We start from the raw sequence: 17,650 nt of genomic DNA on the forward strand, positions 1-17,650 counted from the left end.
TCCAAGCATCAGTCAAGTCAAGTCAAGTTTATTTTCATAGGCACATGTACGGTGAGGTACAGATGCAAGGAAAATCTTGCTCAAGTCAAGTCAAGTCAAGTTTATTTGTCACATACACATACACGATGTGCAGTGAAATGAAAGTGGCAATGCCTGCGGATTGTGCACAAAAAAAAATTACAGTTACAGCATATAAATAAAGTTAATATGTTACTATAGTGTAGACAAAAATTTAGTCTCTGGAGTTATAAAATTTGACAGTCCTGATGGCCTGTGGGAAGAAACTCCATCTTATTCTCTCCGTTTTCACAGCGTGACAGCGGAGGCGTTTGCCTGATCGTAGCATCTGGAACAGTCCATTACTGGGGTGGCAGGGGTCCCTCATGATCTTGCTTGCTCTGGATCTGCACCTCCTGATGTATAGGTCCTGCAGGGGGACGAGTGTAGTTCCCATGGTGCGTTCTGCCGAACGCACTACTCTCTGCAGGGCCATCCGGTCCTGGGCAGAGCTGTTCCCAAACCAGACTGTAATGTTGCCGGACAGGATGCTCTCTACAGCCCCAGAGTAGAAGCAATGAAGGATCCTCAGAGACACTCTGAATTTCCACACAGCCTCACAGGCACATAGACTCAGGCAAGCAATTAAACATAAATTACACATAAAATTCTGCAAGGATAATTGCATGAGCAGGCAGTTTGCTATGGCTCAATAACCTACTTAATTGTCTGTGCTTGGGGTGTGGGAGGAAGCAGGAGCACCAGTAGGCAACCCACACAGTCGCGGAGAGAACATGCATTCCACAAAGACTTGCACCTGAGGCCAGAATCGAACTAGGGGAAGTTGGAGCTGTGGGTTCGCACTCCCACCAGCTAACCCCACCACTGCCCTGACTGATCAGGACAGAGGAGTCAACGAACAAGTCAGTTCGCAGAGGCAGAGGAAACTGTAGCTGCTGCAATCATGAGAGAAACACAAAGTGCTGGAGGAACACAGCAGGTGAGGCAGCATCTGTGGACAGGTGGCGACTCAGGTTGGAACCTCTCATCAGACCGTTGAAGGGTCCCTACCCGAAACATCATCTGCCCATTCCCTCTGCAGATGCTGCCCGACCCGTTGAGTTCTATGGGGAGGGTATGGGGAGAAGGCAGGAACGGGGTACTGATTGAGAGTGATCAGCCATGATCGCATTGAATGGCGGTGCTGGCTCGAAGGGCTGAATGGCCTACTCCTGCACCTATTGTCTATTGTCTATTGTCTATTGTTCTCCCAGCACTTTGTGTTTTCATCAATTCACAGAGACTTCAGTTTGGATCAGATCTTCGTGGTAATCTCTCGAAAGGTTTGATGCAAACAACATTTAATCATGCCTGCGAAAGATTTTTTCCCCCCCTTATTCCGGTGACACACCTTGAGCTGCATTAGAAACATAAAGCTACCGCGCAGAAACCAAGCACCTGATGGTGTTGCATTGAAGTCCACACCACTGTGAAGCTCTATTGCCTTGAAAAAGGAAGAGTATATTATAGTTTACAGCATGGAAAGAAGCCCTACGGCCTTCAACGAGTCCGCACCGACCAGCGATCCCTGCACAGTAACGCTATCCTACACACACTCGGGACATTTTTACACTTATACCAATCCAATTAACCTACAAACCTGTACGTCTTTGGAGTGTGGGAGGAAACCAAAGATCTCAGAGAAAACCCGCGTGGTCACGGGGGGGAACGTACAAACTCCGTACGGACAGCACCCGTAGTCGCGATCGAACCCAGGTCTCCGGCGCTGAGAGCGCTCTACCACTGCTCCACCGTGGCAATCAAGTGGTACGTTTTTGGGACAGATTTTCTTGATTTATTTTTCTTGATTACGCTTGGTTGCACATTTCTTAGAGAGGAATTAATTTAAACGGGACATATTGCACAAATATTCACATGCTCAGTGGATCGAATGAGGCTTAAGGGGTGCAACCAGAAATAACAGGCAGGTAAAGAATAACATTCCCGAGTCGAAAAAGCGAGAGAATCTCGATTAAGTTGACCCTACCAAGCCTCTACATCATCCTACATCTTGTAATCATGTATTGTCTTTCCGCTGACTGGGCAGCATGCAATAAAAACTGTTCACTGTACCTCGGTTCACCCAACAATAAACTAAACTGTAACTGTTTTTGTCAACCCTCCTTGCAGTAGATTAGGGGAAATAGAAGAAAGTCTCTTGTACAACAAAAATACGATCTTCTAAATGCACATCCATCCCCTTCAGAGAATTACATGCACAATGTCTGTTCAATTTAAACTTACATGATGTGATCTTGACCCCATTTCAACATCATTGCAACTATCCTGGAAATCCAGCATAGATTCACCCAGGTTCCACTATTCTCTGTCCCAGGCTGGCTTCCCTGTTCACCAGGTACAAAACGTATCGATGCAACCCCACAAGTCAGATGAAAGGTTTCGACCTGGTACATTAATTCTGTAGAAACAAGGAACTGCAAATGGTTGTAGAGCAGGAGAGCAACAGGAATCACCCGGAGGAACCCAGGTTCGATTCTGACCACGGGTGCTTTCTGTAAGGAGTTTGTACGTTCTCCCTGTAGGTTTTCCTGGGGTGCTCCGGTTTCCTCCCACACTCCAAAGTGTGGAGTGTCCAACAGAACTCCCATCAGAGAGAGGAGGAGAACTTCTTCAAAGTAGGCATACCTTGAGGAGTTTTCGCACTGGAGGAGTGAAATGTAGAAGCAACGAAATGCAGATAGTGAGAGAGGATTGTCAGAGAGAGGAGGATAACCATAGGCATATCTTGAGGCGATTTCACAGTGGAGCAGTGAAATGTAGAAACAAGGATCTCAGATGGTAATTCTGTGTCTCTTTCCACAGAGCCACATGACCTGCTGAGCCTTTCCAGCATTTTCCGTTTAAATTTTAAGATTGACATAATCTGCAGTTTTGTGAGATTCATTTACCAGTTGATGAGAGTGAGACAGACTGGGAAGAGGCGAATCCTTCATCAGGCTGAAGAAGATTCCCGACCCGAAACGTTGCCTGTCCACGTTCTCCTGGGATGCCGCCTGACCCGCTGAGTTACTCCAGCATCTTGTGTCTTTCCTTGGTAAACATGCACCTGCAGGTCCTTATTTCCATAAGAGGTGAATGTGTGATGGACAACATGGATTCTTCGGACAAAGATGTCCATTGTAATGGGGAAATGGAATTTCTAAAATAATGGAAAAAGCATTAGAATAAGACATTGCAATGTAGATGATTCAGATTCTTTTCTCTAGTTTTATTTGGTGTTAACTGAGGAAAATGGATCATCAATTTTCTTTGTGCCTCATTTTTAGTTTTGTTTAGTTTAGTTTAGAGATACAGCCCGGAAACAGGCCCTTCGGCCCACCGACTCCGCGCCGACCAGTGATTCCCCCCCCCCACGTTAACACTACCCTACACACACTAGGTACAATCTACACATACACCAAGCCGATTAACCTCCAAACCTGTGCGTCTTTGGAGTGTGGGGGGAAACCGAAGATCTCGGAGAAAACGCACGCAGGTCACGGGGAGAACGTACAAACTCCATACAGTCAGACAAGCACCCGTTGTTAGAATCGAACCATGGGTCTCTGGCGCTGTAAGGCAGTAGCTCCACCGCTACGCCACTGTGCCGCCCCATTCCACCAATTAAAAATGATTAATTGGGTCCAAGCCCACGTCGGGTGTCTAATGTGGAGTCGGAAGCAAACCTTCCAGTTGAACTGTACATTTGGACTCAACGGTGCTCCTTAATTTGCAGATTATGCCACTGATAACAAAGCACACAGTAACTTAAAGGTTACCCTCTATTCTCTTGCAGGATTCTCATGAATACGATCAGTTAGTTTTGGAACTTTTCAGAGGTAATTACCGTTGAATTATTAAATAGAACCACAGAACAATCCATAGTCTTGAGGAATGATTATCTTGTACTCATTAATATTGTGTCGGAGCTGCTTTTTTGTCCTAATTATTCTGTGCCTTTGGATGACTAGTTCCCGTGACTATTCACAATGCTAAAATATGCAAAAGTACAAAACATTCTATTCTGTGGATTGATTATGCTCTTACTCCAATTGCATATTTCATATTTGGAAGCTTGCAATCCATAATCAAGACAAACTTTGCTGGGTTTGCAAAGGCAGGACAGACCGCAGTCGCTGGCATGTTGAACAAGAAAAAAAAAAGTTCTGGAGGGAAACTCAACAGGTCAGGCGGCATCCGTGGAGGGAACCGGGCGGGAGATGTTTCCAAAGAACTGTCCCGGTCCGAAACATCATCTGTCCATTTCCCTCCACAGATGCCTCCTGACTTGACGCAAAGGGTAAAGTTACTGCCTCACAGCGCTAGAGACCCGGCTTCAATCCCGATTACGGGGGGCTGTCTGTACAGAGTTTGTACGTTCCCCCGATGACTGCGTGGGTTTTCCCCGGGTGCTCTGGATTCCTCCCACCCTCCAAAGACGTGCAGGTTTGTTGCCTAATTGGCTGTGGTAAAAATTGTAAATTGTCCCTAGTGTGTAAGATAGCGTTAGTGTACGGGAATCTTGTACTCATTAATATTGTGTCGTAGGTCGCAACGCAAACCGTCGTCTATCCATGTCCCTCCGTAGATGATACTGAGTTCTTCTAGCAGTATGCTTTTTTTGGCACCTACATTTTTCAGTCTGTTTCCCTTTCCAGAAATGCGACCTGACCTGATGAATTGTTCCCGCATTTCCTGATTTTACGTCAAATATTACTGACGCTCAAGTGTACACCTTTACCAATTTCCTCAGTAGGTTTTTAATACTTGTACTCCATCGTGTTTTGTATACAAACTTTCCAAGGTTTATACGGGCTGATGTTTTTGAGCTCCCTCACCATGTTCCTGATTGTTTCTCATATCGATGAATTCCTTCCCTTATTATCTCCATCTGTGGCGCCAGGTTGTGTTTAGACATGGTGCCAGCTCTCAGCAGTGGGAAAGCAAGCCTGAGCTGAGAGAAAATACATGTAAGACAACACAAGGTAATTAATATGGAGAGAGATGGGCGGCACGGTAGCACAACAGTAGAATTGCTGCCTTACAGCGCCAGAGACCCGGGTTCGATCCTGACTATGGTTGCCGTCTGTATGGGGTTTGTCTGTTCTCCCCGTGACTGCGTGGGTTTTCTCCGGTTTCGTCCCACACTCCAAAGACGCACAGGTTTGTACAGATTTACAATTGGCTTTGGTAAAATGGTAAATTGCCCCTTGTGTTTAGGATAGTGCTGGGGTGTATGGGAGTGCTTAGGGAGGGGTAGCGCTTCTGGTGGGGGATATGTTGTGCTCCTTTGAGGGTTGTTCATCCACCTTTGGTCCCCAGCTGGCACCCACTCCGAGAAGCTGTCAGCATGCCACAGCGCGCCACGGCCCGGGAAAACCGCTCAGCGGGTCAGGCAGCATCTCCGAAGAAAAAGGATGGATGACGTTTCGGGTCAGGACCTTCAGACTGGAAAGTACTTCATTGGTTGTGACTAATTCTGGGATACCTTGTACAGCACTGGACAACAAGCCTTTCTACCTTTATGGTTCTATGGCTATGATGAACTGCAATCTGCAAAAGCTGCAGCATAAGGCTGGCAAGGACGGTGTGCATTGCCTGTAGTTGCCAAGGTGGTCGTGACTCTTTCCCATCCCATGGCTGTGAAGGAAACAAGTGATTATGTTGGGGATCCCTTGGCTAGGATCTTGCAAAGACCTCTCGAGTCTGGAACTGTCACTGTAGATTGGAAAATTGCACATGTCACTTTGCAATTTAAAAAAAAAGATGAAAGAAAGAAGCCAGGGAATTATAAGCCAGTTAGCCTAACATCTGTTGTCTGGAAATTACGAGTCTATAATTAAGTATCTTGAGTGCCAGAGAATTTTCAGCTGAATGCAGAGACCCAGTATGGATTGGTAAAGAGTAGGTCAAGCTTGACAAACCTAATTGAAGTTTTGAGGAGGTGTCTAAAATATTGAAAAGGGAATATTCCTGGATGTTATTTATATGCAACTATGGAAGCAGTTCAATAAATTTCCTCATTAGGGACTGTTTGTTCATGTGGAATCGAGGGCAAATTATTAACCCGGAGACAAAGGAGACTGCAGCTGCTAGAGCCTTGAGCATAACAATAAACTGCTGGAGGAATCCACCAGGTCAGGCAGCATCTGCGGAGGGGAAATGCTCAGACAACATTTTGAGTCAAGAGTCAAGAGTCATGAGACAAGGGTGTTTAATTGTCATATGCACCAGGAACCGGAACAATTAAATTCATAGTTCCTGCAGCTTTACAGGCACTTTAATGCAACAACACAGCAAATAAACATACAATAAACAATAATACAATAGATTTTCAGTTAAGTTAGGTAACCAGAGCACAGCCCCATGGTAGAAGCGTCCACCTCATTGGGCTGGAAACTGGAAGTGTTCTGAGCTAATTCTGCTACCACCATCGTCTACTGTACAAATGAGGCTCCCGCTGATTGTCGCCGGAAGCTTGCGCCCTTTTCAGGACGGACGATGACAGTGATGTAACATTTGAATGATGGACACAAAAGGAGAAGACCAGACCACAATAGTGCAAAGCAAAGCGCACAGTGCAACCTTATACGACAGTCCAAAGTAGATTGGTGCTTGGATAGTGTTGCGGTTAAGGTTGTGCAGTGTGTTTCAAGAGCCTGCTCGTTGAATTGAATTGAATTGAATTGAATGGTGGGGAACTTTATTGTCACATGTGACAAGTCACAGTGAAATTCTTTGCTTGCACACCCAAGGTATGCAAATAGTTACCACGTAAAGGGCGCTGACAAAGTCCCAAATTCCCTCTCCCGCACCAGTTCCCCCTTTGTTTCTTCCCCCCCCCCCCCCCCTTGCCCCCTCCCCACTACGGGTCCTCCATTGTCCATTGTCCATTGATGAGCACACATTGTTTTTGAACCCGAAGGGAACGTTGTCAGACTCCTGACTTTCTTCCAGATGATAGCAGCAAGAGGAGAGCATGACCAGTTGGCGTGGATCTTTCACCATATGAGATACCTTCTTAAGACAGGTCTTCCTGTAGCTGCCACCAATGGTGGGGAACTCAAAGCTAATGATGGAACTGGCAAAATGTCCACCACCCAAAGCAGCCTCCTTACTTCTCGGGTGTTCGAGTTCCCAAACCGGCCTGCGATGCAACCAATCAGTATGCTCTCTATTGTAAACTTGTAGAAATTCAATAGAGAATTCAGCAGCAAAACTAAATCTCTTCAAACATCTGAAATAGCAGAAGTGTTGATGAGCTGTCTATGTGATTGCACCAATGTGCTTGTCCCAGAACAGATCTCCTGCAACGTGCATGACCAGGAACTTGAAGCTGTTAACTCTCTCCACCAACTTACTGCCTTTAAAGGCAGGACCATGGAACCTTAGCTTTCCCTTTCTGAAGCCAACAATCACCTCCTTGATCTTGGTAGAATTGAGATCAACATTTACCTGCTGAGTTCCTCCACCAATTTGGTTTTTTTTTCTTAAACACATCAGACATGGTCTTCCATGGAGAGTGGATCTCATGGTCCTTGCGTGGTTTCCAGTTGACTTGGATTGATTTCTTTGGCTCGTAGTACTCTACACACTTACTGACGAAGTGTGTGCTGGCAGCAGCTAACTAATGCTGGTTTGTAATGTAATGTTATCAGGCAACTGAATCATCCTACTGCAACATGAGAACAGTGCTGAACTACTATCTACCTCTGATGTCCCTCCGTCTACCCTTCACCAGACTTTGCTGGCTTTACCTTGCACTGAACAGTATTCCCTTATCTTGTATCAATACACTGTAAATGTATTGATTGTAATCATGTATTGTCTTTCTGCTGACTGGCTAGCTCGCAACAAAAAGCTTTTCGCTGTACCTCGAAACACGTGACAATAAACTAAATTGATCTGGCAGCTGTCCACTGATAAAAAAAAACAGTCATGTAGGATCTGATTTATTACCTCAGACCAATACTGTATTGGTGGTATCATGAGCAAAAAAAAAGTTCTGGAGGAAACTCAGCAAGTCAGGCAGCATCTGGTGAGGGAACTGAATGGGCGATGTTTCTGAAGAGCGGTCCTGACCCGAAACATCATCTGTCCATTTCCCTCCACAGATGCTGCCTGACCTTACCCGAAGGTGGCGTAGCACGGTAGAGTTGCTGCCTCACAGCGCCAGACACCTAGGTTCGATCCTGACTTACGAGATTTATTTCCTCAGACCAGCGCTGTGTGATTTTCTGTACGGGATCCTCACACTTCAGTTGTTGCTTGTAAGCAGGGAGTAGAGGCACAACCCGATGGTCATATTCATCACAATGCGGGCAGGGAATGGAGCGGTGGGTGTCATCGACGATTGTGTAGCAGTGCTGGAGAGTGGTTCATTCTCCGGTGGGACAGGGAACATGCTAATAGTATTTTGGTGGCACATTCTTGGCGTTGGCTCAGTTGTGCTCCCCGGGTATGATAGAAACATGGAAACATAGAAAAATAGAAACATAGGTGCAGGAGTAGGCAATTCCCCTCTCATCCTTCTAAATTCTATTGATTATAAGCCCAGTCGATCCATTCTTTCAACATATGTCAGTCCCGCCATCCCGGGAATTAACCTGGTGAACCTACGCTGCACTCCCTCAATAGCAAGAATGTCCTTCCGCAAGTTTGGAGATCAAAACTGCACACAATACTCGAGGTGTGGTCTCACCAGGGCCCTGTACAACTGCAGTAGGTTCTCCTTTCTCAAATCCCCTCACTATGAACATAACCTTGGGGTACTTTGTTTCCGGGCTGTTGATAGCAGTGCAACTTTCACGTCTACACGTGAAAAGTGCGATGTGAACTACAGTCAGGATAGGCTGAAGTGGATTCACACAACAGCAGTAGTGACCACACTTCACCGTTATGTACTGCTTCGTATGTCCAGGCAGCAGCAACTTTCCAGGACCGCATTGTCCAAGCACCACGTTATTGATTAGGAAGCGGATTCCTCCACCACTTTCTTTGCCGAGGACACCGTACAGTCCATCTGGTGAAATGAGAAGTCCTCAGGTTGTATGGCACAGTCAGGTGAAGCTGCAGTGAGTCATGTATCTGCAAAACAGCGCACACAATAGTCTCTCAGTTCCCTGTGGAAAGTGAGTCTAGTTTTAAGGAGGCAAAAGGAGCTGCAGATGCTGGAATCTTGCATAGAACACATTGGGCTGGAATAAATTATTAGGTCAGGCAGCATCACTGGAGGTGATGTGCCTGACTCTCTGAATTACTCCAGCATTTTGTAGGTGACAAAGTACTAGAGTAACTCAGTGGGTGATATTTTGGGTCAAGACCCTTCTTCAGACGGCCTGAGCCTAGTTTTAAGTTCACCCAGTTTGTTTGCAATAACTTGGACGTTTTCCAGATGACAAAGGTGTTTGAACTCATTATGCAGGATTCATGTCGATTGGCAAAAAGTTGGCATTGACATAGTGGACCAAAAGACCTGTCCCTGTCCTCTATGAATGTACCCTTGGTGATCGTCAGGTAGATGGCCTAAATATATACAGTTGGCAGCATTAAAAACAAGGAATTCTTGCACAGAGTAAAATCCCATTTGGAAATGTAGTGATTAAAAAATAACCTAAGTACATTCAAAGACTTCCTATAAATGGCTCATTTTGTTGATCTTTGATTGCTATTTTAAAGATTGTAAATCCAAAAATATCGAAATCTGCGTCGTAATGGTCTGATTTGTTACCCTTTTCCTGCTGCCTGAGAAAATCCCTGCACCTGCTGGCAGTGATACCAGTGAGAAATAAGATTCAGGAATCTGCCACTTGAACATCGCGATGAAAAAACGGTTCTTCTCTTGGCAATGACATTTTGCACTTCTTACTTTTTGCTTCCCATCCAAAGAGGAAATCCATTCTTTTCAAATTACGAGCAACATCACCCTCGTCATCCAGGTGAGTTCAGGTATGTTGAAGGTCCAATCATGGAGAAAACACAAATAAGAAAATGGGAGTGGTGTGTCCACGTTTACTGATGTTACAAAGTAAGACGGGAGTGTTAGTCGTCGGAAGGTTTGTGGAATGGAGTAGAATGTGAGGAGATGTGAAGTCTTCAACTTTGGGAGGTAAAAATGGAGAAGCAAATTATTGGCCCATATCATGCTGAAATGTAAGTCAGCCAGCACCATGTTCCTGACTTAATGGTTCAATGGTACTTTGTTATCACATGTACTTGAATACAGTGGAATTTCATTTAAGCATACAATTCAATATAGTATTTTGAATTTGTCAGGCAGCAAAATGAGTAACAAATCAGACCATAAAGACACAGATTTAGACATTTCTGGATTTACTACCTCCAATCTTTAACATAGCAATCAAAAATCAACAAAATGAGACATTCATAGGAAGCCTTTGAATATACCTAAGTTATTTTTTAATCATTACATTTCCAAAAGATAGATATGGGATTGATTTCAAAAATGTCACTATATATAGAAACATAGAAAATAGGTGCAGGAGTAGGCCATTCAACCCCTCGAGTCAGCACCGCCATTCAATATGATCATGGCTGATCATCCTAAATCAGTACCCCGTTCCTGCTTTCTCCCCATATCTCGATTCCATTAGCCCTCAGAGCTATATCTATCCCTCTCTTGAAAACATCCAGTGAATCAGCCTCCACTGTCTTCTGTGGCCCGAGAATTCCACAGATTTACAACTCTCTGGGTGAATAAGTTTTTCCTCATCTCAGTCCTAAATGGCCCTACCCCTTATTATTAAACTGTGACCCCCGATTCTGGACTCCCCCCAAATCAGGAAGATTTTCCTGCATCTAGCCTGTCCAATCCCTTAAGAATTGTATATGCTTCATATAGGCACAATATATATATATTATATAGGCACACTCGCACTTAAGTACAAGATATGGAAATCTGCAATGCAGTAAAGGCCAGTCACTGGAGCACTGTGTCTTTCACCCCACCGCTGGATTGAGCACTGGGTGGGTTTCAGTGTTGCCAAGGTGATAGATTTTGCACATAGCTCCTCCGCTTTACTGCAGTCTTGCTGGCTGTGTAGTGCAATCCCACTCATTCAAATGAAATCACCAACCTCAATTAAAAATGTAAATGCATGTAAGTGTTTCTTTCTTAATTTTTAATGACATTAATAATACAGTGAATTCATATCAGTTCAATGCATTCAGTAAGGATAATATATTTTTAATCACAAAATGCTGGAGTAACTCAGCAGGTCAGGCAGCATCTCGGGAGAGAAGGAATGGGTGACGTTTCGGGTCGAGACCCTTCTTCAGACTGATGTCGGGGGTGGGACAAAGGAAGGATATAGGTGGAGACAGGAAGATAGAGGGAGATCTGGGAAGGAGGAAGGGAAGGGAGGGACAGAGGAACTATCTAAAGTTGGAGAAGTCGATGTTCATACCACTGGGCTGCAAACTGCCCAGGCGAAATATGAGGTGCTGTTCCTCCAATTTCCGGTGGGCCTCACTATGGCACTGGAGGAGGCCCATGACAGAAAGGTCAGACTGGGAATGGGAGGGGGAGTTGAAGTGCTGGGCCACCGGGAGATCAGTTTGGTTAATGCGGACCGAGCGCAGGTGTTCAGCGAAGCGATCGCCGAGCCTGCGCTTGGTTTCGCCGATATAAATAAGTTGACATCTAGAGCAGCGGATGCAATAGATGAGGTTGGAGGAGGTGCAGGTGAACCTCTGTCTCACCTGGAAAGACAGAGGTTCACTTGCACCTCCTCCAACCTCATCTATTGCATCCGCTGCTCTAGATGTCAACTTATTTATATCGGCGAAACCAAGCGCAGGCTCGGCGATCGCTTCGCTGAACACCTGCGCTCGGTCCGCATTAACGCAACTGATCTCCCGGTGGCCCAGCACTTTAACTCCCCCTCCCATTCCCAGTCTGACCTCTCTGTCATGGGCCTCCTCCAGTGCCATAGTGAGGCCCGCCGGAAATTGGAGGAGCAGCACCTCATATTTCGCCTGGGCAGTTTGAAGCCCGGTGGTATGAACGTCGACTTCTCCAACTTCAGATAGCTCCTCTGTCCCTCCCTTCCCCTCCTCCTTCCCAGATCTCCCTCTATCTTCCTGTCTCCACCTATATCCTTCCTTTGTCCCACCCCCGACATCAGTCTGAAGAAGGGTCTCGACCCGAAACGTCACCCATTCCTTCTCTCCCGAGATGCTGCCTGACCCGCTGAGTTACTCCAGCATTTTGTGAATAAATCGATTTGTACCAGCATCTGCAGTTTTTTTCTTATAATATATTTTTAAACTTGTTTGACGTTTAAATGTACCTGAAGTCTATAACACACGTATTAGCAAGGCTCTGTGCTTTTGCAGTTGCATTTCACCAGTACACATCAATCTCTGTTGATATAATAAATGCTAAGATGTGCCCATGAACAGCCAATGATCTGTGCAATCGTTATGCCCCAGAAATGGGTCATCAGAGACATTTAATAGTAGTTTAGGGGTCTTTCGCAGAAATGAGCTGGGAAAAGTTTATCAGAGTGGTTTTTTAGCGGGGTCTTGGGACTTCTAAGTTGATAAGTCATAGGAGCAGAATTAGGCCATTCGGCCCACTGAGTCTACTCCACCATTCAATCATGGCTGATTTGTCTTTTCCTCTCAACCTCATTCTCCTGCCTTCTCCCCATAACCTTTGACACCCTCACTAATCAAGAATCTGTCAATCTCCACCATAAAATACCCAATGACGTGGCCTCCATAGCTATCTGTGGCAATGAATTCCAAAGATTCACCACCCTCTGTACCAAAGAAATTCCTCCTCATCTCTTTTCTAAAGGTGCGTCCTTTTATTCTGAGGCTGTGTCCTCTGTTTCTAGACTCTCCCACTAGTGGAAACATCCTCTCCACATCCATTCTATCCAGGCCTTTTACTGTTCGATAAGTTTCAATGAGGTCCCCCCTCATCCCTCTAAACGCCAGCGAGTACAGGCCCAATGCCGACAAACGCTCATCATATGCTAACCAATAAGTAACCTATAGGTATTCGCTTGAGGGCAATATTCGGGTCCGCGTTGGCCTTATCGAATTACGTGGCGGGCTGAAGGAATGGTGAGATCTACTCTGGGCTGCAGGTGTTAAAGGGGGTGAAACAAATGGGCAATAGTCACCCATGCTTTCCTGAAATTTTCCTAGATTACTTCTGTTGGGTGAATACTTTTTGAAAGGAAAATGTGATGCATTCATTAAAAACAAACTCCAGAGGCACAGCTCATGATGGCCTGACTGGGGTAAACAAAAACAAAAAAATCCATTTCTGATGATAGTTTATCTTGAATGTCACTCGGCTGCAGAAAATGCATTAACAACTTCGAAAGGTTTGTCAAAACAAAAATTACTTCAATGCTCCAAGGTCCAAAGCTCCTCGAGGAGTCTCAGTCCCACCAAAAATAATGAACTTAAACTCCCAGCGGGACAGAGAGCAGAGTTTTTCTAGTTGGTTCCCGAAGAGAGACAATCTTATCCCTTGATGTTTGGTGTATTACCAATCTATATTTCATTTCATGCAATTGCCTCTGTTCTATCAAGAAGCTAAGAAGCACGGTTCATAAATTGCTCCACCAGGACATACCAGCATTCATCTCCAAAGTCTATAACAAACATCTTGCTGGTTCAATGGCCCATGGCTATTCTTCACCTGTTCGCATCATTCTCCATTGATGAAACAGCCACTGTGATCTGCCCCTGAACTCCCTCGACCAGAAACGTCATCCATTCCTTCTCTCCAGAGAAGCTGCCTGTCCCGCTGAGTTACTCCAGCTGTTTGTGTCTATCTTCGGTTTAAACCAGCATCTGCTGTTCCTTCCTACACACTCCACAGAACCTTGCAGATACCGTGTCCCAGATACGGACCGCCACTAATCATCTCGAGCACTGACCCCTACCCTGAATGATGGCCTCAACTTGCTTAGATATTTACTGGATGTTAAATCCCACAACTCCCATGTAACGTAGGAGCAGTGCCTTGAAGGGGTTTAACAATGAAGGGAGCAGCCTTTGGAAGGCATGAGAGGCTAAAGATTGCAGCAACAAAGACTAGAAAAATGATGGTACAATGATAGAGAATATAGAACTGTACAGTGCAGGAACAGGCCTTTTGGACAACAATATCCGTGCTGAACATAATGCCGAGATAAACTAATCTGATCTGCCTGCACATGATCCATACTTCTCCATTCCTTGCATAATGCTGTGCCTATCAAAAAGTCTCTTAAACACCACTATCGTTATGTGCCTCCACCACCACTCTGGAAGGATGTTTTAGGCACCCTTTGTGCAAAAAACTTGCTCCTTTAAACTTTGCCTCTCTCACTGTAAACACTTGCCCTCTCGTATTTGACATTTTCACCTTGGGGAAAAGGTTTTTACTGTCTACCCTCATAATTTTTTTATATACTTCTATCAGGTTTCTGAATCTCCGCCATCAAGAGAAAACAATTCCAACAATTTCAACCTCTCCTCAAAACTGATACCCTCTAATTGACTTCACCACCAATTTCCATCCTGCACTCTAACTCCACTACATTGACGACTGCATCGGTGATACCTCCTGCACCTATGCAGAACTCATGAACTTTATGTTGACCACCAATTTCCATTCTGCACTCAATTCAGAGATGCTGCCTGTCCTGCTGAGTTACTCCAGCTTTTTGAGCCTATCATGGTCTAAACCAGCGTTTAAAAAAAGATAAACAAGAGTGAATCATGCCAGCTGAATGCCGGTTCAAACAAGAAAGGTATTTATTGTGTGGTTTAATAGGCTATGCTGCCAGGTAAAAACATGAAAAATATTAAATAACGATATTCAAAACCTGAAATTTCCATCATTCTCAAGGGCAGAAAGCTCTCCCAATGTATTTGAAAGATTTTGTTAAATAATGTTGAATTTGCTTTTGAATGGAGGTGATTGGGGGTGTGTAATGTCCGTAGTTGATGCTTTTTTATAAACTATATATATTTTTTCTTCCCTGAGCCAGTAGGGGCAATGTGCTTATATAGCTTGTAATTATGTTTGGCAGGTGCCATTTGGCCGGTTGTGGCTCCAGACATGTGCAACCAGCAACTTGAAGAACTTCCTTCACATCAAAAAAAAGTCTCAACCTTTTCGGTTTGTCAAGACATAACATGAGTGCACTTGACTGGCACTGCTCGTCATCAGACACAGGTGAGCAAGGAGATAGTAAAAATAAAACTAACTACTGGAGGAACTTAGTGGGTTGATCAGTCTCTGGGGGGAGGGGGTGGGGTGGGGTGGGGTGGGGCAGGGTGGGGCAGGGTGGGGGGAGGGTGGGGGGAGGGTGGGGAAGGAATTAATGCCGTTTTTGTCAGAATTCTATATCAGGGACTGTGCCTCTCAGTATGTAGTTGGTCTTTGGAGCTTGGAGCATAATAAACTCAGCAAGAAATCAATGGCAGGACCAGCATTTTGAGAAATGCCATATACCTAAATGAAAGATGTTTTAAAGTCATAGAGTCATAGAGTGATAGAGTGTGAAATCAAGCCCTTCGGCTCAACTTGCCCACACCAACCAACACGTCCCATCTACACGACTCCTACCGGCCTGCATTTGGACCATATCTCTCCAAACCTGTTATTTCCATGTACCTGTCTAAATGTTTCTTAAACATTGTGATACAATAACTACACTTCGAAGTATTTAATTGTTTGTGAAAATCCCCAACTACCTCCTCAGGCAGCTCGTTCCATACATCCACCATCATCTGTGTGAAAAAGCTACCCCTCAGGTTCCTATTAAGTCTTCCCCCCCCCCTCACCTTAAACCTCTGTCCTCTGGTTCTTGATTCCCCTACTCTGAGCAGGAGACTCTATGCGTCTCATGATTTTGTACACCTCTATAAGATCACTCCTCATTCTCCTGTGCTCCAAGGAATAGAGTCTTAGCCTGCTCAAATTCTCCCTATAGCTCAGGCCCTCGAGTCCTGGCAACATCCTCATAGAGTCCTGAATGGTAGAATTGCATCTCTATGGGTAGTTTTAAATCTTTCAGTTCAGATTGGTGCACTGTGTTCCTTATTCCTGGTCAATTTTGGGAGTTGCTGTCTTCATTTTTGATTCACATTTATCATAAGATCGTAAGTTCATAAGTGATAGGAGTAGAATTCGGCCATTCGGCCCATCAAGCCTTCATTGCCATTCAATCATGGCTGATCTATCTCTCTGTCCTAATCCTATTCTCCTGCCTTCTCCTCATAACCTGACACCCATACTAATCAATAATTTTATTTTTATCTTTATATTATTCTTCTCATTTGCTGCTTCTACATACTGAGCAGGGGAAGAAAGATGTGCTGCACTATTTCTGAGCATGTTTGTGAAGGTTTTCCCCAAGTTCAATTATCTGTTCCATTGCTTGCTTCCCAAGGCTTCACCTTCATTGATTTACATCTGATTTATTTTTTCCCCAGCTTCAAACCAATCCCCCTTATTACATTCATTCCTTCCTCGTTCGCTGTCCTGGTTCATTTTGTTTCTTGTTATTAGAGCCATTTCTCCTTCCATTATTTACTTATTTATCACCAGGCCAAAACTCGCAAACGTGCAGCATTTCGACACCTAATTACATTTTACCACGAGAACCCTAAGGCTTTTCACAAACAATGAAATGGTTTGAAGGGTAGTTATTGTTGTGGGGATAAAAGAGGCAGCCATCGTCCCCACTGTTCCACGGACAAAGTCCCACTAACAAAATGAATGAGCTGTTGAAGTTTTTGCTTGGGGGTTAATGGACATCATGGTAAACTTCTGCTCATTTGCAAATGGTGACAAGATATCATTGGAACAGAGACGAAGTAATGAAACATTCAGAGTCATAGAGTCATACAGTGTTGAAACAGGCCTTCTGCCTGACATGCACTCACCGGCCAACATGTCAAAGTGAGCAGTTGAGCATGCATAAAAGGATGACTGAATGCAAACTTTGGGTTGAAACACATGGTCACGTTTCCCTTTTGTCTCACTTTGAAGCATTTGTGCCTTTTCTCCAGGACCTCCCTTTCATGTAAACACAAGGAACTGCTGATGTAGGTTTACAGAACAAAAAGACGCAAAGTGCTGGAGTAACTCAGCGTGTCGGGAAGTATCTGCGGAGAACATGGGCAGGTGACGTTTCGGGTCTGGACCCTTCATCGGATGGGTTTCATGTCTTCCTTTCATTGCACAGCTAGTAACGCATCATTGTTGGAATAGACAGCACAGTGGCACAGCAGTAGAGTTGGTGCCATACACCGCCAGAGACCCAGGTTCGATCCTAACTACGGGTGCTGTCTGTATGGAGTTTGAACTTTCTTCCTGTGACCACGTGGGTTTTCCTCGGGTTCCCTGGTTTCCTCCCACATTCCAAAGGCTTGGAAGTTTGTAGGTTAATTAGCTTCTGTGAATTGTCCCTAGAGCGTAGGATAGAACAAGTGTACGGGTGATCACTGGTCGGCATGGACTTGGTGCGCCGAAGGCCTAGTTTCCACACTGTATCTCTAAACTAAACTAATTCACCTATCATATCATATCATATCATATATATACAGCCGGAAA

Source organism: Rhinoraja longicauda, chromosome 2 (assembly GCF_053455715.1).
Source record: "Rhinoraja longicauda isolate Sanriku21f chromosome 2, sRhiLon1.1, whole genome shotgun sequence".
Lineage (NCBI taxonomy): Eukaryota > Metazoa > Chordata > Chondrichthyes > Rajiformes > Arhynchobatidae > Rhinoraja > Rhinoraja longicauda.